The sequence below is a fragment of the Macaca mulatta genome, chromosome 7 (genome assembly GCF_049350105.2).
Source record: "Macaca mulatta isolate MMU2019108-1 chromosome 7, T2T-MMU8v2.0, whole genome shotgun sequence".
Taxonomy (NCBI): Eukaryota; Metazoa; Chordata; class Mammalia; order Primates; family Cercopithecidae; genus Macaca; species Macaca mulatta.
The window spans coordinates 28,149,096-28,176,924 of record NC_133412.1 but is presented as its reverse complement, the minus strand read 5'-3'; the positions used below and the strand labels follow the sequence as shown (position 1 = coordinate 28,176,924).

Below are 27,829 nucleotides of genomic sequence, written 5' to 3'. Positions count from 1 at the left end.
ACAGTGTTTCTGTGTCCCAGAGACAGGCAAACACAAAACTTCTTAACCGAGACCCCTCCCAACCCAGGGCACAAGGGACTCCCATGTAAAACAACCTGCTAAAGATGAACTCACAGCCAAAACTTACATGCAGAAACGCCTCACTGGGATGGAGAAAAGGTACATTACATATCTTCCACTTGCCCCGGTAGACCCACTCTCCACTATTCTACATCTGTCTTCTGTTGCTGGAGCCAGACCTGCATGGACTGCATCAGTGAGTTCTCATGTCCTCTGGCCTCTTGTTGGATTCAGCCAATGGGAAACCCTAGCAGAATATTGGAAAGTGGGATCAGTTTTATTCCCCAGTTGACTCTCTCTCAGCTGTTGGCTGTGTCTCTAAACAGAAGGTAATTGCACCTCTCAAGGTGATCTTTTCTTCATGAGTTTCTTTCAAATTCTAGACACTTCTCCCTATCCTTGCCTCTTCAGGCTAAGGAGTAGTAATGGCTCCACTGCAACCATTTCCAGGTTATTGCACTATCCTTTGTGGCCACACTACACCCTGCTCACACCTCTGTAAATGGTCCCTCTGTAAATAAACCACCTTGGAATTATACAAATTTTAGTATATCATCTATTTCCTGTTAGGAATCTGATAAAATAATCATAAACAGGAAATGGGGGAATTTGAAATTTAAGAACTAGAAATTTTAAAAATAAACAGCAACTTTAAAAAGAGTAGATTCAAACCCATAAAAAAATAAAAATTTAAACAATAAAGTAAGTAAATAAATTTTTGTTTTTTGAGATAGCATTTCGTTCTTGTTCCCTAGGCTGGAGTGCAATGGTACAATCTCAGCTCACTGCAACCTCCATCTCCCAGGTTTAAGCAATTCTCCTGCCTCAGCCTCCCAAGTAGATGGGATTACAGCCATGCACCACCATGCCCAGCTAATTTTGTATTTTTAGTAGAGACAGAGTTTCACCATGTTGGTCAGGCTGGTCTTGAACTCCTGACCTCAGGTGATCTGCCCACCTCGTCCTCCCAAAGTGCTGGGATTACAGGTGTGAGCCACCACACCTGTAATGTTTAAATAAAATAAAAACAAGAGTAGAAGCCAGGTGTGGTAGCTCACACCTGTAATCTTAGCACTTTGGGAGGTGGAAGGGGGCAGACCACTTGAGCCCGGGAGTTGTGGACAAGCCTGGGAAACAAGACAAAACCCCATCTCTGCAAAAAACAAATACAAAAAAAGTTAGCTGGGTGTGGTGATACACACCTGTAGTCCCAGCTACTGGGAGGCTGAGGTCACTTGAGCCCAGGAAGTCGAGGCTGCAGTGAGCATGATTGTGCCACTGCACTCTAGCCTGGGTGACAGTGAGACCTTGTCTCAAAAAAAAAAAAAAAAAAATTGAAAATGTAAAAGAAAAAAACTACTATGAGCAGAGTTGTCATGTATTTAATAGGAGTTTATTAAAATAGGAGAAAGCAAAAAGAATGGGAGGGGGAGACAATATTTGAAGAGATAATAGCCAAGAATTTTCAGGAATTAAAGAGAGATAAATCCTTATACTGAAGAAATATGCTGGAGCCAGCTTATGAGAGCAGCTTGTTAAATATTCAGAAAATGTGCAAGCCAAGTGTTAACAACCATTATTAAAATTAAATTGCATAAACTTATCATTAAATAATTATATTAAAAACATAAGTAATAAATATTTAAAGCTTGTCAATTCCTAATTATTTTACTACATTTTACTATTATTAATGCTCTTGAGCTTATTCATGTCTATCATGTTTGCATGGCTAAAATAAAATGGTATGCCACTCTGCATCTCTTCTCAAATCCTTACTTAAAGATGTTACATTGGTAGCTTGAAATAGGTTATTGAGGGAATGTTTATGTCACAGAAATTGGCAAATTGCTACAAATCAACCCCCACTTCCACGTTTACCAGCACACCACTGTCCAAGCATTATACTATTTACACAACAAGAAAAAATACTTCCACACACTCCATGGTGAAACTGAAAAATGCTAAGAAAAAAAAATCTGAAAAAATTACCAGAGATTCAGGATAACCTTTGTACCCAAAACAAAAATAAGCAAAAAAACTCCCAGAGAAATCAATGGAATTGAAAACAGGAAATAACAGAGAAAATCAATAAAGCAAAAACTTGGTTCCTTGAAAAGATCAATAAAATCAGTAAGACTCTAGCCCTGCTAAGAAAAAAAATTACTGATTCCAGAAATGAAAGAGTAGATATTACTGCAGATCCCATGGACATTAGAAGAATAATACAAGAATACTGTGAATAACTCTATGTCCACATATATGATAACCCAGATGTAATGGAGCAATTCCTTCAAAGAAATAATCTGCCAAAAGTTACACAAGAAGAAATAGACCTATATCTATTTTTAAAATTGACAATAATTAATAATCTTCCAAATTAGAAAACACCAGGCTCAGACGTGTTCACCATTCTACCAAACATTTAAGGAAGAAAGTACATACATCAATTCTCTATAATCTTCTCCAAAAGATAGAAGCACAGAGAATACCTTCTAACTCATTCTGTGAGGCCAGCATTGCCCTAACATCAAAATCAGAAAAAGACATAACAAGAAAAGATAAGTACAGATCAGTATCTTTCATGAATGTAGCTGCAAAAATCCCCCCTAAAATATTAACAAATTGAATCCGATGATGTATAAAAAGAATTATACACTACAACCAAATGAAATTTATCCCAAGTATACAAGGCAGGTTCAATATATAAAAATATATTATTGAAATCCATAGATAGACTAAAGAAAGTCACATGATTATATCAATGGCTGCAGAAAAGGCACTTATAAAAATCCAACACCCAGGCCGGGCGCGGTGGCTCAAGCCTGTAATCCCAGCACTTTGGGAGGCCGAGACGGGCGGATCACGAGGTCAGGAGATCGAGACCATCCTGGCTAACACGGTGAAACCCCGTCTTTATTAAGAAATACAAAAAACTAGCCGGGCGAGGTGGCGGGCGCCTGTAGTCCCAGCTACTCGGGAGGCTGAGGCAGGAGAATGGCGTAAACCCGGGAGGCGGAGCTTGCAGTGAGCTGAGATCCGGCCACTGCACTCCAGCCTGGGTGACAGAGCGAGACTCCGTCTAAAAATCCAACACCCATTCATGATAAAAACTCTCAGCAGATGAGGAATAGAGGGGGAATTTCCTCAATTTGATAAAGAAGGACTATAAAAAACCTACAGCAAAAATTTTACTTAAATGGTGAGAAACAAAGCTTTCCCACTGAGATCAGGAACAAGGCTAGGATATTTTATCTTACCACTGCTTTTCAACATCTGGAAGTCCTAGCTACTGCGATAAGATTTTTAAAAGAAAATAACCAGTATATAGGTTGGAAAGGAAGAAATAAATAGTCTTTGTTTACAGATGATGTGATAATCTACGTAGAAAATCCAAAAGATTCAACCGGAAAGCTCCTGAAACTAATAAGCTAATTGTATCCTGCAATTAGCCAAATTGTAGGACACAGGTTAATGTATGAAAGTCAGTCACTATCCTATATACTGGCAATGAGCAAATGGAATTTGAAATTAAAAACATTGGCCGGGCGCGGTGGCTCACGCCTGTAATCCCAGCACTTTGGGAGGCCGAGGCGGGCGGATCACAAGGTCAGGAGATCGAGACCACGGTGGAACCCCGTCTCTACTAAAAATACAAAAAATTAGCCGGGCGCGGTTGTGGGCGCCTGTAGTCCCAGCTACTCGGGAGGCTGAGGCAGGAGAATGGCGTGAACCCGGGAGGCGGAGCTTGCAGTGAGCCGAGATCGCGCCACTGCACTCCAGCCTGGGCGACAGAGCGAGACTCCGTCTCAAAAAAAAAAAAAAAAAAAAAAAAAGAAATTAAAAACACATTAGCATTTACATTAGCATTTCAAAAAATGAAAGCTTAGGTATTATAATGGTGAATTCTTATTTTATTTTATTTTTATTTTTTATTTTTGGACACAGAGTTTCACTCTTGTATCCCAGGCTGGAGTGCAATGGCATGACCTTGGCTCACTGCAACCTCCGCTTCCTAGGTTCAAGCGATTCTCCTACCTCAGCCCCCCAAGTACCTGGGATTGCAGGTGCCTGCCACCACGCCCAGCTAATTTTTGTGTTTTTAGTACAGACAGAGTTTCACCATGTTGGCCAGGCTGGTCTTGAACTCTTGAACTCCTAGACATTATTTCTAGGTGTGTCTGTGAAGGTGTTTCTGGAGAAATTAACATTCAAATTGGTGACCTGAATAAAGATGGCCTTTCCCCATGTGGGTGGGCATCACCCAATCTGTTGAGGGACTGAATAGAACAAAAAGGTGAAGGAAAATTGAATTTGTTCTTTGCCTGACTGCTTGGACTGGGACATCAATCTTCTGCTCACACTGCTCCTGGTTCTCAGGCCTACAGATTCAAACTGGAATCTACGCCATCAGCTATCCAGCTCTCAGGCCTTTGAACTACACCATCAGTTTTCTTGGGTCTCCAGCTTTAGATGGCAAATCCTGGGACTTCTCAGCTTCTATAATCACATGAGCTAATACTTTCTAATAAATATCTACTTATATATGTTCTGACTAATACAGAAATTGGTACCAAGAAGTGAGGTGCTGCTGTAACAAATGCCTTAAAATGTGGAAGCATCTTTGGAACTAGGTAATGGGTAGAAGTTGGAAGAGTTTTGAGGTGCATGCTAGATAAAGCCAGTGATGCCATAAAGAAATTTTTAAAGATGATTCTGGTAAAGGCTCAGAAAGAAAAGATTTCTGGAGAGAAAGCTTCCATCTTCTTAGAAAATATAGAAGTAACTACATACAGAAAGTTGGTAAATATATGGATAGTGAGACCACTCTGATGAGATCTCAGATGGAAATGAGGAACATGTTACTGGACAATGGAGAAGAGGCTATCTTTTTAAAATTTTATTTCAATGGTTTTGGGAGAACAGGTGTTCTTTTGTAACATGGATAAGTTATTTAATGGTGATTTCTGAGATTTTAGTGCACCCATCACCCAAGCAGTGTACACTGTACCCAAGATGTAGTCTTTTATCCCTTACCCCCCTCCACCCATCCCTCCAAGTCCCCAAAGTCCATTCTATCATTCTTATGCCTTTGTATCCTCATAGCTTAGCTCCCACTTATAAGCAAGAACATACGATACTTGGTTTTCCTTTTCTGAATTACTTCACTGAGAATAATGGCCTCCAGCTCCATCCAAGTTGCTGCAAAGGCCATTATTTCATTCCATTTTATGGCTAAGTAGTATTCCATAGTGTATATGTACCACATTTTCTTTATTCACTTGTTGGTTGATGGGCATTTAGGTTGGTTCCATATTTTTGCAATTGTTAATTGTGCTGCTATAAATATGTGAGTACATGCATCTTTTTTCATATAATGACTTCTTTTCCTTTGGGTAGATACCCAGTATTGGGATTACTGGATTGAATGGTAGTTTTACTTTTAGTTCTTTAAGGATTTTCCATACCGTTTTCCATCGTGGTTGTGCTAGCTTACATTCCCATCAGCCATGTAGGAGTGTTCCCTTTTTACCACAACCACACCAACACATTTTTAAAAATTATTTTTAAATTCTGGCCATTCTTGCAGGAGTAAGGTGGTGTTTCATTGTGGTTTAATTTGCATTTCCCTAATAACTAGTGATGTTGAGCATTTTTTCATGTTTGTTGGTCATTTGTATATATCTTCTTTTGAGAATTGTCTATTCATGTCCTTTGCCCACTTTTTGATGGGATTATTTGTTTTTTTCTTGCTGTTTTGTTTGTGTTCCTTGCAGATTCTGGATATCAGTCTTTTGTCAGATGCATAGTTTACAAATATTTTCTTCTACTCTTGTGGTTGTTTGTTTATTCTGCTGATTATTTCTTTTGCTGGCAGAAGCTTCTTAGTTTCATTAGGTCCCATTTGTTTATTTTTGTTTTTGCTGCATTTGCTTGTGGGTTCCTAGTCATGAATTCTTTGCCTAAGCCAATGTCTAGAAGAGTTTTTCCAATGTTATCTTCTAGGATTTTTATGATTTCAGATCTTAGATTTAAGTCTTTGGTCCATCTTGAGTTGATTTTTGAATAAGGTAAGAGATGAGGATCCAGTTTCATTCTTCTACATGTGGCTTGCCAGTTATTCCAGCACCATTTATTGAATAGGGTGTCCTTTTCCCACTTTATGTTTTTGTATGCTTTGTTGAAGATCAGTGGGCTATAAGTATTTGGTTTTATTTCTGGGTTCTCTATTCCATTCTGTTAGTCTACATGCCTACCTTTTTTTTTTTTTTTTTTTTTGAGACGGAGTCTCGCTCTGTCGCCCAGGCTGGAGTGCAGTGGCCGGATCTCAGCTCACTGCAAGCTCCGCCTCCCGGGTTCACGCCATTCTCCTGCCTCAGCCTCCCGAGTAGCTGGGACTACAGGCGCCCACCACCTCGCCTGGCTAGTTTTTTGTATTTTTTAGTAGAGAGGGGGTTTCACCGTGTTAGCCAGGATGGTCTCGATCTCCTGACCTCGTGATCCACCCGTCTCGGCCTCCCAAAGTGCTGGGATTACAGGCTTGAGCCACCATGCCAGGCCTACATGCCTACTTTTATACCAGTACCATGCTGTTTTGGTAACTATAGCCTTATAATATAGTTTGAAGTCAGGTCATGTGATGCCTCCAGATTTGTTCTTTTTGCTTTGTACTGTTTTGGCTATGCAGACTCTTTTTTGGTTCCATATAAATTTTAGGATTGTTTTTACTAGTTCTGTGAAGAACGATGATGGTGTTTTGATGGGAATTGCATTGAATCTGTAGATTGCTTTTGGCAGTGAATCTGTAGATTGCTTATGGTCATTTTCACAATATTGATTCTACCCATCCATGTGCATGGGATGTGTTTCCATTTGTTTGTGTTATCTATCAGTTCTTTCAGATCTTTTTTTTTTTTTTTTTTTTTCCCCAGGCTGGAGTGCAGTGGCACAATCTCAGCTCACTGCAACCTCCACCTCCCAGGTTCAAGCAATTGTCCTGCCTCAGCCTCCCAGGTAGCTGGGATTACAGGCACCCAACACCATGCCCAGCTAATTTTTGTATTTTTAGTAGAGACAAGGTTTCACCATGTTGGCCAGGCTGATCTCGAACTCCTGACCTCGTGATCCACTTGCCTCGGCCTCCCAAAGTGCTGGGATTATGGGCATGAACCACCACACCCAGCCCTATGAGTTCTTTCAGCAGGGTTTTGTAGTTTTCCTTGTAGAGATCTTTTACCACTTTGGTTAAGTATATTCCTAAGATTTTTTGTTTGCTTGTTTGTTTTGTGTGTGTGTGGTTGTTGTTGTTGTTTTTGTTTTTTTTGATAGAGTCTCACTCTGTCGCCCAGGCTGGAGTGCAGTGGTGCCATCTTGACTCACTGCAACTTCCACCTCCCAGGTTCAAGTGATTCTCCTGTCTCAGCCTCCTGAGTAGCTGGGATTACAGGCAACTGCCACCATGCCCAGCTAATGTTTTTTTTTTTTTTGTATTTTTAGTAGAGGCAGGGTTTCATCATGTTGGTCAGGCCTAAGTACTTTGTTTACAAATTTTCTTTGTGCAACTATTATAAAAGGGATTGAGTTCTTGATTTAATTCTCAGCTTGGTTGTTGTTGGTGTGTAGCAGTTCTACTATTTTATGTACATTGATTTTGTATCCTGACACTTTACTGAATTTATTTATCAGATTTAGGAACTTTTTGGATGCATCTTGAGAGTTTTCTAGGTATACAATCATATCATTGGCAAACAGCAACAGTTTAACTTCCTCTTTTCCAATGTGGATGCTTTTTATTTATCTTGTCTGATTGCTCTGGCTAGGACTTCCAATACTATGTTGAATAGAAGTAGTGAAAGTGGTCATCCTTGCCTTGTTCCAGTTCTCAGTTATATATAATAATGCTTTCAGTGTTTCCCCATTCAGTATGGTGATGTTGGCTGTGGGTTTGTCATAGATGGTTTTCATTACTTTGAGGTATGTCCCTTCTATGCCAATTTTGTTGAGGGTTTTTATTAAAAAAGGATGCTTTTTCTGCATCTATTGAGATGATCGTATGATTGATTGATTGATTGATTTTTGTGGGACAGAGTCTCACTGTCTCACCCAGGCTGGAGTGCAGTGACGTGATCTCAGCTCACTGCAACCTCTGCCTCCCGAGTTCAAGCAATTCTCCTGCCTTAGCCTCCCAAGTAGCTGGGATTACAGGCACCCGCTACCACAACCAGCTAATTATTGTATTTTTAGTAGAGATGGGGTTTCCCCATGTTGGCCAGGGTGGTCTCAAACTCCTGACCTTAGGTGATCCGCCCACCTCAGCCTCCCAAAGTGCTGGGATTACAGGCGTGAGCCACCATACCCGGCCTGATTTTTGTTTTTAATTCTGCTTATATGGGGTGTCACAATTACTGACTTGTGTATGTTAAACCACCCCTGCATCCCTGGTATGTAACCAACTTGATCATGATATGTTATCTTTTTGATATGCTGTTGGATTCAGTTAGCTAGCATTTTGTTGAGGATTTTTGCATCATGTTCATCAGGGATACTGGCCTGCAGCTTTCTTTTTTTGTTATATTCTTTTTGGATATTAGGGTGATACTGGCTTCATAGAATGATTTAGGGAGGAAAGATTCCCTTTCTCTATGTTTTGGAATAGTTTTAGTAGGATTGGCATCAGTTCTTCTGTGAATGTCTGATAGAATTCAGCTGTGAATCCATCTGGTCCTGGGACTTTTTATGTTGGCTTTTTTTTTTTTTTTTTCCTGATTCTATCTTGCTGCTTGTTATTAGTCTGTTCAGCGTTTTTATTTCTTCCTGGAGGCTATCCTCATCATAAAGTAGCAAAGAATTTGGCTGAATACTGTTCATGTTCTAGTGTTTGGTAAAAGGTATAATGAATGAGCAATGAAATTGGACATTTAGGCCAGGCACGGTGGTTCATGACTGTAATCCCAGCACTTTGGGAGGCTGAGGTGGGCGGATTGCCTGAGGTCAGGAGTTTGAGACCGACCTGGCCAACATGATGAAACCACATCTCTACTAAAAATAGAAAAATTTGCTGGGTGTGCTGGCAGGCACCTGTAATCCCAGCTACTTGGGAGGCTGAGGTGGGAGAATTGCTTGAACCCGGGAAGCGGAGGTTGCAGTGAGTCAAGATTGTGCCACCGCACTCCAGCCTGGGCAACAGAGCGAGACTCCGTCTCAAGAAAGAAAAGAAAAGAAGGAAATTGGACATTAGCTGAGATTGCTTTTTTTTTCCTTTTTTTTTTTTTTTTTGAAATGGAGTCTCTCTCTGCTGCCCAGGCTGGAGTGCAGTGGTGCGATCTCGGCTCACTGCAGCCTCCACCTCCCGGATTCAAGTGACTCTCCTCCCTCAGCCTCCCGAGTAGCCGGAATTACAGGTGCCCGCCACGCTGCCTGGCTAATTTTTGTATTTTTTGTAGAGACAGGGTTTCACCATGTTGCCCAGGCTGGTCTCCAACTCCTGAGCTCAGGCAATCTGCCCGCCTCGGCCTCCCAAAGTGCCAGGATTACAGTGCTTTACAGCGAGCCACCACTCCCAGCCTTAGCTGAGGAAATTTCTAAGCAAAGTGTTAAAGGAGCAGCATGGTCCCTCCTTACTGCTTATAGTAAAGTGCAAGAGGAAGAAATAAATTGAAAATGGAATTGTTAAGCAAAAAGGAATTAGAACATAAAGATTTGGAAAATTCTAAGCCTGTTCATATTATTTTAAAAATAAGAAGGTGTGTTCAAAGAGAACACAAAGGGCATATCAGACCACCAATTTGATAAAAAAGATTAGCATGGGTGTGAACTATGAACCAAATCAGCCATCTATCTCAACAGAAGCTGGGAATAAAGACAAGATTATAGCAGCAGAAACAGTGCCAGCTGGGACTAAGCAGAGGGAAACTGTCAGCCTTCTTAGATCCTGCAGGACTGGATAATAGAGCTGTGAACATGCACTATTCCTCAAAACAAGAGAAGAAAGAACCCAAAAATGATTCGAAGATCATCAGGCCACCACTCCCACCATAGGACAAGAATGCCTAACTTGGGGAACAGGGCTGCCTCCGCCTCAGTTTCAAAGAGAAGGACCAATGCCCAATGGAGCCATGGGCGCAGGGCCACCTGAAGCAGCAGAGGCACAGCACTATTCAGCAGAGCCACTGAGGTACAACTCCAGCCTGGCAGAGCCATGGGTGTGTGACCTCCACCAGAGACAGCCACACAGGCGGGACTGCTACCCCAGTGGGTTCCAGAAGGCAGAGCATTGAGCCAAAGTAGCTCATCAAGCCTTAACATCTTACGAATTTTGCCTTGATAGGTTTGGGACTTTCTTGGGACTCCATCATCCCTTTCTTCTTTCCTATTTCTCCTTTTTGGGATGCGAATATTTATCCTATCCCTTTCCCACAGTTTTATTTTGGAAACACACAACTAATTTGGTTTCACAGGTTCACAGCTGGAGAGGAATTTTGCCTCATGCTGAATCTTACGTCTATTCTTATTCATGTCTCATTTAGATGAGACTTTGGACTTTGAACTTTAGAGTTCAGACTGCAATGAGTTAAGACTTTTGAGGCTGTTGATTTGGAATGAATGTATTTTGCATATGAGATGGACAGGAGTTTTGGGGGTCCAGTGGCAGAATGCTATAGACTGAATTGTTGTGTCCCGACAAATTCATATGTTGAAATTCTAACCTCCAGTGTGATTGTATTAAGAGGTAGGGACCTTTGGGAGGTAATTAGGTCATGAGGGTGGCACCCTCATGAATGGCATTAATGCCCTTATAAGAAAAGACATGAAGGCTTGATCTTACTCTCTCTCTGTCTTCCCACCATGTGAGAATGCAACAGCAAAACAGCCATCTATAAACCAGGAAGAGTGCCCTCATCAGACAATGGATTTGCTGGCATTTTGATATTGGAATTCCCAGGCCCCAGAACTGTGAGAAATAAATTTATCTCATTTAAGCCATCCAGTCTGTGGTACTTTGTTATAGCAGCCAAAACTAAGGTGGGTATAAATCTAAAAACTATGTACAAGATCGGTGGTTGTGGTGGCTCACGCCTGTAATCCCAGCACTTTGGGAGGCCAAGGCTGGTGGATCACAAGGTCAGGAGTTCAAAACGAGCCTGAACAACATGGTGAAACCCCGTCTCTACTAAAAATACACAAGTTAGCTGGGCGTGGTGGCGCGTGCTTGTAATCCCAGCTACTTGGGAGGCTGAGGCAGGAGAATCACTTGAACCCAGGAGGCGGAGGTTGCAGTGAGCCGAGACTGCACCACTGCACTCCAGCCTGGTGACAGAGTGATACTCCATCTCAAAAAAAAAAAGAAAGAAAGAAAACTTTGTATAAGATCTATATGAAGAAATCTATATAACTAATGAAAGATATCAAAGAACAAAATAAATAGTGGGATATTCCATGTTTATAGCTAGGAAGACTTAATATTATCAAGAAGTCACTTCTTCCTAACTTGGTCTGTAGATTAAATGCAATCCCAGTCAAAATCCTGGCAAGTTATTTTTCAATCAATTTATTGATATATATCAATAAACTTTTTCTAAAAAAGAGAGGCAAAAGACCCAGTACAGACAACATAGTATTGAAGGATAGCAAATTCAGAGGACTAATACTACCTGAATTCAAGACTTCAGGCCGGGCACGGTGGCTCATGCCTGTAATCCAGCACTTTGGGAGGCCAAGGGGGCAGATCATCTGAGGTCAGGAGTTTGAGACCACCCTGCCCAACATAGTGAAACCCCATCTCTACTAAAAATACAAAAATTAGCTGGGCATGGTGGCACACACCTGTAATCCCAATTACTTGAGAGGCTGAGGCAGGAGAATCACGTGAACCCAAGAGGCAGAGATTGCAGTGAGCCGAGATCATGCCACTGCACTCCATGCTGGGCAACAGAGTAAGACTCCAACTCAAAAAAAAAAAAAAAAAGGACTTCCTATAAAGCAGCAGTAATCAAAACGATGTGGTACTGGCAAAAGAATAGACAACTAAATGAATGGAACAGAAGAGAGCCCAGAGAAAGACCCACATAAATACAGTCAACTGATCTTTGACAAAGGAGCAAAGGCAATACCGTGGTGCAAAAATAGTCCTTTCAACAAATGGTGCTAGAACAACTGGACGTCCATACAGAAAAAAAAAAAAAAAAAAAAAGAATCTAGAGAAAGATCTTACATCCTTCTCAAAAACTAACTCAAAATGGATCATAGGCCCACATGTAAAATGCAAAACTATAAAACTCATAGAAGAGAACAGAGGAGAAATTCTAGATGAACTTGGGACTGGTGATTACCTTCTAGATATAATGCCAAAGTCATGATCAATGTAAGAAACAATTGAGGCCAGGTGTGGTGGCTCACGCCTGTAATCCTAGCACTTTGGGAGGCTGAGACAGATGGATTGCCTGAGCTCAGGCAGGAGTTAGAGACCACCCTGAGCAACATGGTGAAACCCTGTCTCTACTAAAAATACAATTAGCAGGACATGGTGGCACGCGCCTGTAATCCCAGCTACTCGGGAGGCTGAGGGACAAGAATTGCTTGAACTTGGGAGGCAGAGGTTGCAGTGAGCTGAGCTCGTGCCACTGCACTCCAGCCTGGGTGACACAGCGAGACTCCGTCTCTAAATAAATAAATTAAATTAAATTAAAAAGAAACAATTGATAATCTCGACTTGATTAAAATTTTAAAAATTTCTGCTGTGTGAAAAACAGTGTCAAGAAAACAAGAAGCCACAAACCAGGAGAAAATATTTGCAAAAGATACATATATAAAGAACTTTTAAAGCTCAACAATAAGAAAACAACCCAACTTAAAAATGAGTAAAAGATTTAAACAGATTCCTCACCAAAGAAGATACACAGATGGCAAGGAAGCATATGAAAAGGTGTTCAACATTATATATCCTTAGGAAATTATGAATTAAAACAACAAATATATACCATTATAGCCTATTAAAATTGCCAAAACACAATACCAAACGCTGGATGTGGAGCAACAGGAACTCTCATTCATTGCTGGTTGGAATGCAAAATGGTATAGCCACTTTGGAAGAGAATTTAGCAGTTTCTTAACAAAACTAAATGTACTCTTAACTGCACAATTCAGCAATCATGCTCCATGGTATTTACCCAAAGGAAGTGCAAGCTTACCTTCACACAAAAACTTGTATGTGAATGTTTGTAACAGCTTTATTCATAATTGCCAAAACTTGGAAGCAACCAAGCTGTCCTTCAGTAGGTAATGGATAAATTGTTGTAAATCCAAACAATGAATTTTTCAGCACTTTAAGAAGTGAGCTATCAAGCCACTAAAAGACATGGAGGAAACTTCAATACATATTATTAGGTGAGTGCAAAAGTAATTGTGGTTTTTGCATTGTTGGAATTTGCCCTTCGATATTGGAATACATTCTTAAATAAATGTGGTTATGTTATACATCATTTTAATGGGTATATCTTGCTTTATGTTTTTGTTTTTGATTTTGCTAATGACTTATTACGTGCTCTTTATTTTATGTTTATTTTAAACTATGGAAATGATGTTAGCCAAAAAACAAATTCAAGAGATTTTCTTTTTTGATTTCGAAAGGGGTCATTTAGCAGGGAAGAAAACTCTCAACATCAACAATGCATTTGGCCCAGGAACTGCTAACGAACACACAGTGCAGTGGTGATTCAAGAAGTTTTGCAAAGGAGAACCTTGAACATGAGGAGCGTCGTCGCTGGCTGTTGGAAGTTGACAGCTACCAGTGGAGAGCAATCATCAAAGCTGATCCTCTGACACCAACACGAGAAGTTGCTGAAGAACTCAACATCAACCATTCTATGGTTGTTTGGCATTTGATGCAAATTGGAAAGGTGAAAAAGCTTGATAAGTGGGTGCCTCATGACCTGAGTGAAAATTTTTAAAAAATCATTTTAAAGTGTCATCTTCTCTTATCCTATGCAACAACGAACCATTTCTCGATCGGATTGTGACATGCATTGAAAAGTGGATTTTATACAACAAACTGTGACGACCAGCTCAGTGGCTGGACTGAGAAGAAGTCCCAAAGCACCTCCCAAGCCAAACTTGCACCGTAAAAAGGTCATGGTCACTGTTTGGTGGTCTGCTGCTGGTCTGATCCACTGCAGCTTTCAAATTCCCGGCAAAATCATTACATCTGAGAAGTATGCTCAGCAAATCGATGAGATTCACCAAAAACTGCAATGCTTGCAGCTGGCACTGGACAACAGAAAGGACCCAATTCTTCTCCATGACAATGTCCCCCACACATTGCACAACCAATGCTTCAAAAGTTGAACAAATTGGGCTACAAAGTTTTGCCTAATCTTCCATATTCACCTGACTTCTCACCAACCGACTACCACTTCTTTAAGCATCTGGACAACTGTTTGCAGGGAAAATGCTTCCACAACCAGCAGGATGCAGAAAATGCTTTCCAAGAGTTCGTTGAATCCCAAAGCATGGGTTTTACACTGCAGGAATAAACAAAATTATTTTTCGTTGGCAAAAATGTATTGATTGTAGTAGTTCCCATTTTGATTAATAAAGATGTGTTTGAGCCAAGATATAATGATTCAAAATTTACGGTCCCAAACCACAATTACTTTTGCACTAACTTAATACTAAGAAAAAAAAGCAGGTCTGAAAAGGATATATACTGTATAATTCCAACTATGTGGCATTCTGAAAAAGGTAAAACTTTGGAGACAGTAAAAAGATCAGGGGTTAGGGGGACGGAAGGATAATAGGCAGAACACAAAAGATTTTTAGGGTAGTGAAACTCTTCTGTATGGTACTACAATTGTGGATACCTGTCATTATACATTCATCAAAACCCATGGAAGGTACATCACCGAGAATGAATCCTAATGTAAACTAAGGACTTAGGGTGAAAATGATGTGTCAACGCAGGTTCATTGATTGTAACAAATGTACCCCTGTGGTGTGGGATGTTCATAGTGGGTGAGGTTATACAGGTATGGGGGTTGGGGGGAATGTATGGGAACTGTCTGTACTTTCTGCTGTGAACCCAAAACTGTTCTAAAAACAATGGAGTTAATTAACTTTTTTAAAAACTACCCGAGAGCCTGAGCATGGTAATTCACACCTGTAATCCCAGCACTTTGGGAGGTCACTTTGGGAGGATCACTTGAGCCCGGGAGTTGAAGACCAATCAAGACCCTGTCTCTACAAAAAAAAAAATTTTTAATTAGAGGGTGTGGTGGCATGTGCCTATGATCCCAGCTACTCGAGGGGATTGCTTGAGCCCAGGAGTTTGATGCAGCAGTGAGCTATGATCAGGTAGAGTTCATCTCATCAGAACAGTAGATTTCAGAAGGTAGGGATTAATATCTTTTTCTTTTCTTTTTTTTTTCTTTTTTTTTTTTTTTGAGACAGAGTCTCGCTCTTGTTGCCTAGGCTGGAGTGCAATGGCACAATCTCGGCTCACTGCAACCTCCACTTCCCAGGTTCAAGCGATTCTCCTGCCTCAGTCTCCCAAGCAATTGGGATTACAGGTGCCCGCCACCACATCTGGCTAATTTTTGTACTTTCGGTAGAGACCGGGTTCACCATGTTGGCTAGGCTGATCTCAAACTCCTGACTTCTGGTGATACGCCTGCCTTAGCCTCCCAAAGTGCTGGGATTATAAGCGTAAGCCATCGTGCCCAGCCATGGATTAATATCTTTGAAGTACTGCAGAAAAGCAATGGTAAGGTTATAAAATCTATCTCTCTGTCTCTCTCTCTCAATAATATGGCCAAAATAAAGACTTCAGACATTTAAAGCAGGCAGTTTACTGTCTCAGTTACTCATTTAAAAAATGACTAAACTTTCTTATTTGGGAAAAATAAAGTAAAAACATAGAGAAGCTTCCATTGGCCAAATATAGGGAAAAAATGAACATCAAAAGGAATATTGGGCCTGGGCACAGTGGCTCACATCTATAATCCCAGCACTTTGGGAGGCTGAGGCAGGCTGATCGCTTGAGCCCAGAAGTTCGAAACTGGCCTAGGCAACATGGTGAAACTCCATCTCTACAAAACAACACAAAAGTTAGCCAGGTGTGGTGGCACATGCCTGTAGTCCCTGCTACTCGGGAGGCTTAGGTGGAAGGATCACTTCAGCCCAGGAAACGGAGGCTATAGTGAGCCATGGTCATGCCACTGTACTGCAGCCTGGGCAACAGAGTGAGACCTTGTCTCAAAACAACAACCACAAAAAGGATATTGACTACATTTGATTTAAACATACTGAATATATAAAAATCCATGAGTTCACAATGTTACAGAATCAAAACATAAAAGTAAACAAGAAAAAGCAAATACACACCCATGCAAACATTCGACACTATAAAAACCTAGGGTACAATATTTACTTTGAAAAATTGGCAATTAAAAATCATTGAGAATCCTGCCTTTCCTGAGTGAAGTATACTTCAGAGTAACCAAATACTTAATGAGGGAAAGTTCTTTATAAAAGAACTCCAGGTAATAAATTAAAGGAACAATAAATTGGAAATTTTCTATTTTACAACATAATGAAACAGTTGATACAACAGGCAAAGCTCATCAATGGCTAAAACTACTAAAATAAAGATTGAAACTTTACAATAAAAGAATCAGACCATTACCACCTGAATCTTCTGATCAATCTTATCATCTCTTATAATGACACAGACATTCTAGACCTCCTGAGACAATACAATATAAAGTACAATATATGGCACCAACTGGGAACTATTTTTGTCAAAAATATTGAAACTATCAATATTCTGAGACTCAGTTAACCTAGTTTCCACTTACTGGGAATAGGTCTTAGAGGGATATGTTGGATGATACTATGAGGGAGCAGAGAAATTCAGAATGTAGAACATTCTACAAGACAACTCCTCTAAACTCATCTAATGTCTTCTATAAGTTAACGTCTTTTTTTTGTTGTTTCTTTTTCTTTCTTTTTTTTTTTTTTTTTTTTTTTGAGACGGGCGTCTCACTCTGTAGCCCAGGCTAGAGTGCAGTGGCACAGTCTCGGTCACTGCAAACTCCGCCTCCTGGGTTCAAGCGATTCTCCTGCCTCGGCCTCCCGAATAGCTGGGACTATAGGTACAAGCCATCAGGCCCGGTTAATTTTTGTATTTTTAGTAGGGATGGGGTTTCACCCTGTTGACCAGGCTGGTCTCAAACTCCCAACCTCAAGTGATCCACCACCTCAGCTCCCAAAGTGCTGGGATTGCAGGCGTGAGCCATCACCCCCTGCCTGTTAATGTCATATATATATATATATATATATATATATATATATATATATATATGAAGTAGGGGGACTATACTAGATCAGTGATTTCAACCAAGGGTGATTTTATACTCAGGGGACATTGTCAAAAAATTGTCCAAATTTTTTGACAACTTTCCCACAACAATTATCTAGTCCCAAATGTCAGCAGTGCCACTGTGAAAAATTCTCTACTAGATTATAGGAGATTGAAAAGACTTAGCAGTCTAATTTAATATGTGGATCTTATTTTGATCCTTATTTAAACCAAAAAACACAAGAAAACATTTTTGAGACAATCAGGGAAATTTGAATATAGTCTGGATATTAAATAATACTGAAGAATTATCATTGGATATGATACCAGCATTACTTATGGTAAGAAAATATCTATAATTTTTAGAGATGCATACTAAAGGATGTAGGAATTAAATGGTATAATGTCTAGGAGTTTCTTTAATATATTTCAGCAGGCTGGGCACAGTGGCTTATAACTGTAATCCTAGCTTTGGGAGGCCGAGGCAGGCGGATCACCTGAGGTCAGGAGTTCGAGACCAGCCTGGCCAATGTGGTGAAACCCCATCTCTACTAAAAAATACAAAAATCAGCCAGGCATGGTGGCACGTGCCTGTAGTCCCAGCTACTTAGGAGGCTGAGGCAGGAGAATCTCTTGAACCCAGCAAATGGAGGTTGCAGTAAGCCAAGATCCTGCCACTGCACTCCAACCTGAGCAACACAGCAAGACTCTGTCACAAAAATAAAATAAAATAAAATATTTCAGCATGAAAGAATATATAAGTATGAAAAAATATTGATAATTCTAGAATCTTGGTGATGACTTTTTGAGAGTCCCTGTATTTTTGTGTATGTTTGATAAAATTTTTTATTTAAATATTCTTTAGAAATACAGAATTTAATCCAGAAGGAAAAAGAAATAGGTAAGAAGCAATGATTGTTGTTCATAAAAGAATCGTATTGGATAGTAAGACCCCTCTATTCAGACCTGAATGAATAGGGTGAGCAGCTGGTGCTCAAATCCTCAGCGTGATAAGCTGCAAGCCAGCCAGGCATTTTGAATCAGAATTCACTGAGAAGAAACAAGCCCTTCATGCATTCCAAAAGACACCGTATGTGAAAAAAATGTATTTTGTTGGGTTCATTCTAATTTAGAAGTTATAGTTACACATATCTGCTGAAGAACAATAACTTTTTCATTTCATTTTTGTAATACAGGCTTTTGAGAAATTTGAATACTCTAAAAAACTTTAATTCAGAGAAAACTGTTGAGCTAATGAGGAAGGAATCCTCTAATGTGACTTGTTTTTCTGTGTTTTTAAAGAGACTGTCATTTTTCACATCTCAGTTTATTTGATGACTGTACATCTCAAAATATTAGGAAAAGATTATTTTCTATTTGTGATTTTCCTTAGATTGTTATCGTGCAAGGTCCAGACACCTAACATGACCTCATTCGTGTTGGCTGCTGAGATGGGTGTGTTCCTCATGATTCCTGGTGACATTAATGGAAAGTTAAAGCCATACTTGCACTAGCCAAGTAGAATCCTACTGTCTGCTGGAAAGCAGCTGTGGAAAAAAAAAAAATCATTCACTTGTAGGACACAAGTGTGGACCACAGTATGAGCGACTTTTACTGGTGTAGTAGGTTGAATGGTGGCTGCCAAAAAGATGTGTCCAAGTCCTAACTCCTGGTACCTATGAATATCACCTTGTTGAAAATAAGGCCTTTGCGGCCGAGCGCGGTGACTCACGCCTATAATCCCAGCACTCTGGGAGGCCGAGGCAGGCAGATCATCTGCTTGGGAGTGTGAGACCAGCCTGACCAACATGGAGAAACCCCATCTCTACTAAAAATACAAAATTAGCCGGGCATGGTAGCGCATGCCTTGTAATCCCAGCTACTCAGGAAGGCTGAGACAGGAGAATCACTTGAACCTGGGAGGCACAGGTTGCACTCCAGCCTGGGCAACAAGAGTGAAACTCTGTCAGAAGAAAGAAAGAAAGAGAGAAAGAGAGGGAGGGAGGGAGGGAGGAAGGAAGGAAGGAAGGAAGGAAGGAAGGAAGGAAGGAAGGAAGGAAGGAAGGAAGGAAGGAAGGAAGGAAGGAAGGGGAAGGAAGGAAGGAAGAGGAAGGAAGGAAGGAAGGGAAGGGAAAGAAAGAAAGGAAAGAAATAAAATAAGGCCTTCGCAGATGTAATTGAAAACCTCGGGATGAGATCATCCTTTATTTAGGATGGTCTGTGTCCTTATAAGAGAAAAGAGAGGGAGATTTGAGACACAAGAGAGACATAGGGGAAAAGCCATGTGAAGATGAAAGCAGAGATTGGAGTTATGCATCCACAAGCCAAGGAATGTCAGAAGACAGGAGAAATGCGCCGGGCGCAGTGACTCACGCCTGTAATCTCAGCACTTTGGGAAGCCACGGTGGGCTGATCACCTGAGGTCAGGAGTTCAAGACCAGCCTAGCCAACATGGTGAAACCCTGTCTCTACTAAAATACAAAAATTAGCCTGGTGTGGTGGCAGGCACCTGTAATCCCAGCTACTCTGGAGCTGAGGCTGGACAGTCCCTTCAACCTAGGAGGCAGAGGTTGCAATGAGCCGAGATCACCCCACTGTACTCCAGCCTGGGTGACAAAGCCAAACTCTATCCCCCCAAAAAAAAAAGAAGAAGAAGAAGATAGGAGAAATGCATGGAACAGATTCTTCCTTACAGGAGCCAACTCCACCAATACCTTGATTTTGGATTTCTGGCCTCCAAAATGGCGAGAAAATAAATTTATATTGTTGTAAGCCACCCAGTTTGTGATTATTTGTTTTGGCAGACATAAGAAGCTACTACTACTGATATGGGGCAGGCTCTCAAAGAAATACCCTGATGAACTGGAATAAATGACTGTAAGTAAATAGATTCTTAAATAGTCTCTGTTTGGTCATTCATTTATTCATTCTTTCACTCAACAAATATCTATTTATTACATACTTGGCTCTAAAATATGACTGAGAAGTTTTAGATTATTTGACACATTCTTGTCCAGGGTAAATTTGGTTACTGCTAACCCTGTAGGTGAGAGAAAGTTTACTGTACAGATTTTGTACTTCACTTTGAAAGCTCTGTTAATTTTTTTTTTTTTTTTTTTGCGACGGAGTCTCGTTCTGTAGCCAGGCTGGAGTGCAGTGGCGCCATCTCGGCTCACTGCAACCTCCACCTCCCAGGTTCAAGAGATTCTCCTGCCTCAGCCTCCCGAGTAGCTGAGACTACAGGTGTGTGCCAACAAGCCCAGCTAATTTTCGTATTTTTAGTAGAGACAGGGTTTCACTGTGTTGACCAGGATGGTCTCGATCTCTTGACCTCGTGATCCGCCCGCCTCAGCCTCCCAAAGTGCTGGGATTACAGGTGTGAGCCACTGCACAGACTGGTTATTTTTAAAAGCTCTCCAGGTGATTCTAATATGCAAACAGGGTTAAGAACCTCCGCCTTACTTTTTTTTTTTTCTTTAAACATAGTTATTTTTATTTAGGTTTCATTACTCCAATTTCAGGATAAAATATAGTTTTCAACTATATTTGTTGTTTCAACAGATTTTTTTTCAGTGTTTCAGTGTTTCAGTGTTTGACACTGAATTGCTTATTTCCCTTGGAAATGTTTATTTTAAAATTTTATTTCAATAGTGTCTGGGGTACAGGTGGTTTTTGGTTACATGGATGAGTACTTTAGTGGTGAATTCTGAGATTTGTGTGCACCTGTGTGCGCCTGTCACTTGAGCGGTGTCCTCTGTACCCAATATGTCATCTTTTATCCCTCATCCCCTTCCCAGCCTCCTCCCAGCTGAGTCCCCAAAGTCCATTATATCACTCTGTATGTTTTTGCGTCCTCATAGCTTAGGTCCCACTTATAAATGAGAACATACGATATTTGGTTTTCCATTCCTGAGTTACTTCACTTAGAATAATGCTCTGCCTTACTTTTAAGGATACAAGTGCATATGCATATTATGACTGTCTCTACTGTGAAAGCAGAAATTGCTGATATACCTAGAAACACACGGATAGACATTCATTCTCTTTGTTTCTCGACATACATTAAAAAAAAAAAAACACTGCTCAGCATGACACCAACTGGCTGACATAGCACATTCTTGATGACCATTTTCCCAAGTTCCCTGTGAATCACTACACAGCTTTTTTTTTTCAGTTCACCCAATTCTTCTCTCACATGCGGGTGCAGGGAGCAGCTGTCCATTGTGCAATAGCAGTGGACTGGAAGATAGAAGATATGGATTCTAACCACATACTGTCCCTAACTAGCTGTGAGGCATGAGGCCGGACACTCAATACCTCTGAGACTGCAAAATAGCAATGATTTTACTGTCTGGTCCAGCCACTTCATAGGTTTGAATAAAGATCAAATGAAATGTGAAAGCAATCATAAGCCATAAATTGCCATGTCAAGATAACAACATGACTATGGACTTAAGAGCCTCTGGGATAGAGCAGAATCATTCTTCTCCTTATTTTATCTAGGTAGTCCCCTATGCACCTGCAGTTTCCCCTTTATTCTCACTGGAAAGTATGTGCTATCATAGAAAAACAGATGAAGGAAGACAGATACATGTACAATAATGTATTTTTGCAGTGCTTACAAAAGAATGCCATGTGCCCATTTAAAAAATGAGATAGTGGCCGGGCGCGGTGGCTCACGTTTGTAATCCCAGCACTTTGGGAGGCCAAGATGGGCAGATTGCCTGAGGTCAGGAGTTCAAGCCAGCCTGGCCAGCATGGTGAAACCCCATCTCTACTAAAAATACAGGCAGGTGCCTATAATCCCAGCTATTTGAGAAGCCGAGGCAGGAGAATCGCTTGAACCCCGGAGGCGGAGGTTGCAGTGAGTTGAGATCACGCCATTGCACTCCAGCCTGGGCAACAGAGTGAGACTCTGTCTCAAAAAAAAAAAAGAGAGATAGCGCTATATGACCCATATAAAATGATGTTAATGATAGATTGTTAGGTGAAAGCAGCACAGTACACAGGGTATAATCTCATCTTAAAATTACATAAAAATGTTTGGTAATGCATGGAAAATGTCTAGAAGGATACTTTCCCGTCTGTTCCCACTGGGCATTAGGATTGATTAAAGAAGGGACTTTTTATTTTTACTTTGTAAATTTCTGTAATATTGAAATCGTTTTATAATGAGCACATATCATTTTCATAATTTAAAAATATATACTAAAATGTAAATTGAGGGAAAACAGATGGTGAGAGTATTACAGCCTAGGATTAGTAAAGAGTCAGAGAGTGGTCCAGGTACAGTGGCTCACACCCATAATCCCAACATTTTGGGAGGTTGAGGCAGGAAGATCGCTTGAACCCAGAAGTTTAAGAGCATTCTGGGCAAAATAGTGAGACCCTGTCTCTATGAAAAAATCTAAAATTGGTCAGTTATGGTGATGTACACCTGTAGTCCCAGCTACTTGGGAAGCTGAGGCAGGAGGATCTGTTGACCCCAGGAGATGGAGGCTGCAGTAAACTGTGATCACACCACTACACTCCAGGCTGGACCACAAAGGGAGACCCTGTGTCGAAAAATAAATAAGTAGATAATAAATAAATGAACAGTCACAGAGTGTAATTGCCCTAAAGTTGTTCCAGTGCCTGGACCCAGACAAAGCATGCTATAAGGGAAGCATCCAGCTCTCACAATCCATTATCAACAACCTTCGAGAATTCACAGAGATTAGAGGTGACAGAAGGCTGAAAATGGTTGAGGGTTCTGATTTTTAAAAATCGGGAATTGCGAGCTACAAGGGTTCAGGGTTATCACCAGGAAAAGTCTAGAATGAATTATTATTAAATATTTGGTTTGTGAACATTTAGAAAGGCACATGGTGGTCATCAGCAGATGACACAGACTCACTAAGAACGAACCATGACAAACTAACCTATTATTTTTTGTTAGGGTAACTAGATCAGTAGCTCAGGGGAATATCACAGACTTAGTATATGTTGATTTCAGCAAAGCTGTTCTTTCACAAAGTGTCCCACAACATAATTTTGGAAAATACCCACAATGCAAATTATTAAAGGATTCATAGCTGTTTATAAAATCATATTCAATGACTATATCTAGATATATGTATCCAATACAATAAGGGCCTGTCTTTGACCCACTTCTCTTTAATTGTTTTTTTTTTTTTTTTTTTGAGACGGAGTCGCTCTCTATTGCCCAGAATGGAGTGCAGTGGCATGATCTCGGCTCATTGCAACCTCCGCCTCCTGGGTTCAAGCAATTCTCCTGCCTGAGTCTCCCGAGTAGCTGGGATTAAAGGCGTGTGCCACCATGCTCAGCTAATTTTTTGTATTTTTAGTAGAGACAGGGTTTCACCATGTTGGCCAGGATGGTCTCGATCTCCTGACCTCGTGATCCACCGGCCTCAGCCTCCCAAAGTGTTGGCATTACAGGCGTGAGCCACCACGCCCGGCCTTCTTTCATATTTTTATCATAACCTAGACACAGACATTGAAGGCAACCTTACCAATTTCTCAGATGACACAAAGATGAAAGGAATAACCACTAGCTAAAGCACAGGATCTATGTCCAAGATATTATTAATTTACTGAAATGCCAAGCTGAAACCAGTGATGGACCTAATGGGTGGTAGGATGAGAAATTTCAGTTTCGTGCAAGAAAGAACTTTTAACTATAGTTCTCTGACAATGGAATAGGTCATTATTGGGGGAGGGGATTGGAGATTGGCCCATCAAATGTTCCTACAAATAAAAAAACTAGTGGATTCTGACTGAAAAATTAATAACAGACACTAAATGTTAACAGATTTCAAAGATAGTGGAAATTAACATAGGTATAAAATTTGTTTTCATAATGAAAACAGATCCTGAGCAGGACCTTGAAGAATCAGTAAATAGTATAGATGCATGAAAGAGAGTAGGTCATTCCAGAAGCAAGACTAACGTGGCATTTTCCAGTCACAAAGTGACTGAGCTGGCTGTGGTTTTGGTGATTAAAGGAAAACAAGGCTGGGGCCAGATTATGGAAGATCTGGGACCAGTAAAGAAGTTTATATTTTGTACAGTGGAGAAAGGATCAGTCAGGCTCTGCTTGCATGCATCTGAAACAAATTCTGGCAAATTCAAGAGAGGAATTTACTGGAAAAATACAAGTAGCTCCCAGAACAAATGCAAAGACTAGAGAACCAGGCCTGGAAACATTAGAAAGCAAAGTGGACTCTAAGGCTAAAAAGTAGGAACTAGAAAAGTGGTCTTGAAGCAGGCCAAGGCTCCATGCGAGCATAAATGAATACCCAACCATGTTTAATCTCTTTATTACATTGCTAAGGATTCAAATTAGAGGGATGAACATTCCAAAGCTCTAGTTTGAGTTATATGTCCTTCCCTTAGCTGAAAAAGAGAAGTACTAGATTAATAGTTGGTTTTTTAAAATCCAATAGAAGAGATAATCCCCAAAAGGGAATTGAAGTGTGAAAGAGAAATAAATACAGAATAGCCAATAGACAACAAAAGTTCACTACTGGCACTGTTAGAGGTTTTGAGCAAGGAGGCAATGTGTTGAAAATAGTGCTATATGGAGATCTGGCAATTTGCAAATGGACTGAAGGAATGGAAATCTAAAGGCAGATAATGAGTTTTCCAGGTATATAATGTGGCAGTGGTAATAGGATAGCAATGATGTTCAAAGTGAAAACAGTAAGCCTTAATAACTGCCTAAAAGTTAAGGAAAAGGAAAGAGTCAAAAATTACTATAAATGCTCTACTTAAAGACTGAAGGAATGATGGTTGTAGAAATAAGACAGCTGAGAAAGAGAGCATCAACTAGGACGGAGGTGAAAATTATGCTTACGGTGTTTAGCTGATGGGGAAAATGCTCAGTAGGAACTAGAACTAAATAGTCCATGAGGACTTGTTTGGAGATATAGACTTAGGAGGATTTGGCATAAAGATTGCAATAAAAGTCAGACCTCACTGTCTTACAGAATATATAAAATGATATGCAGAAATGGTTGAAAACTTCCATCCAAATTGTAAGAAGAAAAGAGTGTCCCCCAAAAAAAGCAGTTAGTAATGGAAGTTTTGGGAACTTAAAATGAGAACTTTTGTACTATAAACTTTTAACCATAAGCAGTATTATTTTTTCCATTTTTATTCTTATCCCATTTTCTCCCTCTACCCTGGATACCCACTCTAATTATATGCCCTTAAATATACATATATATATACACACACACACACATTTTTAAGGGATATATATATATGCATACACATATATCCCTGTAAAATATGTGGAGTGTTTTTGGAGTTTGTATTTAAATTTAAATACGTATTTAAATTTGTGGCATTATGTTGCAGACCTCATTTTGTTATTTTTTCACTCAATACATCATGTTGCTGTAAGAACAAGAAAACCAAGTTGCTGCTTAGAAATGATGCAGCAGTTTACATTTCCACCAGCAGATCATGAGAGTTCTTCTCAATTCTAACATTTTCACCAACACTCGGTAATATCTTGTTTTTGCCAATTTGATGAATATAAAGTTGTGCCTAGTTGTTTAAAGTTTTTTCTTCCTAGTGAGATGGAATACCCCTGAAGCCCTCAGGTTTCTCTTTCAATATACTGCTTGATTGCGTTCTTTCTCCATTTTTCTGTTGTTTCCTTTTATTTACTGATTTGCGCTAGTATCATTTATGTCCTAGAGCTGTGCAGTCCAATACAGTAGCCCCTAGCCATTAACCATTAAGCCAAGAGCGCTCAAGTACTTGAAATATGGCTAGTCCAAATTGAGATATAATGTTAGTATAACATACACACCAGATTTTAAAAACTCAGTACAAAACAAAGAATGCAAAATATCTCAATAATCTTTATAATAAATTGAAATTATAGTATTTTAGATATGTTAAATAAAATGTATTTTTAGAATAAATTTTACCTATTTTTTTTTGCTTTTTTTTTTTTTTTTTTTTTTGAGACAGAGTCTCGCTCTGTCACCCAGGCTGGAGTTCTGTGGCCGGATTCAGCTCACTGCAAGCTCCACCTCCCGGGTTTACACCATTCTTCTGCCTCAGCCTCCCGAGTAGCTGGGACTATAGGTGCCCGCCACCTTGCCCGGCTAGCTTTTTGTATTTTATAGTAGAGACGGGGTTTCACCGTGTTAGCCAGGATGGTCTCGATCTCCTGATCTCGTGATCCACCCGTCTCGGCCTCCCAAAATGCTGGGATTACAGGCTTGAGCCACCGCACCCGGCCTATTTTTGCTTTTTATATTGTGGCTACTAGAAAATTCAAAATAACATACATGGCTGGCTTGTATTTGTGCAAGCCACAAATTATATTTCTATTGGAGATGCTATTCTAGATATCCTTAGTTAGTTTTAGACATTGACAATATCTTCTCTGGCTCTGTCCTCCATCTTAAGTTTGTATATGGTGTCTCATCAAATGTATCCATTTCTCACCATGACACCACATTAGACAACAACAGTATCTATGTAAATGGCCCCCTGAAGTTGGGCAGTGAATAACATATGCACCCATACACAGCCCTGATTTTTGCCTAGTGGGTTGTATTTTGTGCATCTTGTTTAATAAGTTCGTCCCACAGTTAGATCACAAAATTGTCCTTGTATTATTTTTATAATTAAAAAAGAGAAAAACAGGATGTTGTGCTATAGAAGAAAGTGGTTTATAAGGTCAAAAAATGCAGATTTTAGCCAAAAAAGATGACGATAGGGAAAAATCATTTATGCTGGATTTTATTATTTTTGACAGCAATGTTATCTTTCTAATTATGTTTTGGTTAGGCAAATGTTAAAATTTGCATTCCAAAGAGCACATTAACAGATGGTAAGGAAGACAGGCCACAGGCATGCTGAGTGACAGGCTGACTCCAGTTTCAAGTCTAAATATTCACTGAGATTAGTTTTCACAATAAGTAAATAACCTTGATGTAGATAATAAAGAGCTGGCAGTCATTGCAAAGATCATAAGAGAATGTTTAGATTTATACTTATACTATTCTGAAACATGCTTTTTGGAATATCACTTGCTTACTCTGGAAAGTCATCCAGTATCCATTCCCTATCAAATCCAAACTGCTCAAATCTGTCAGTGGAGACGCCCATAAACTGGCCCCATCCAGTTTTGTGTGTCTCATTTTCCCAACAAACTATACATTCTACACAGATAGGTATCATGTCTAACATTAGTACTTCTTCATCGACATCTTTTTTTTTTTTTTTTTTTTTTTTTTTTGAGACGGAGTCTCGCTCTGTCACCCGGGCTGGAGTGCAGTGGCCGGATCTCAGCTCACTGCAAGCTCCGCCTCCCGGGTTCACGCCATTCTCCTGCCTCAGCCTCCCGAGTAGCTGGGACTACAGGCGCCCGCCACCTCGCCCGGCTAGCTTTTT

At 40.2% G+C, this 27,829-nt stretch overlaps 1 long non-coding RNA gene across 1 annotated transcript in view; it reads left to right on the top strand.

Annotated features, from left to right (window-relative positions):
* Positions 1 to 18,926, top strand: part of LOC106999181 (uncharacterized) — a 65,501-nt gene extending 46,575 nt beyond the window's left edge. Inside the window, exon 3 of the long non-coding RNA XR_003731239.2 lies at positions 18,801 to 18,926. This is a non-coding gene — a long non-coding RNA (uncharacterized LOC106999181). The remainder of the gene's footprint in view (positions 1 to 18,800) is intronic.
* Positions 18,927 to 27,829: the final 8,903 nt, after the last annotated feature.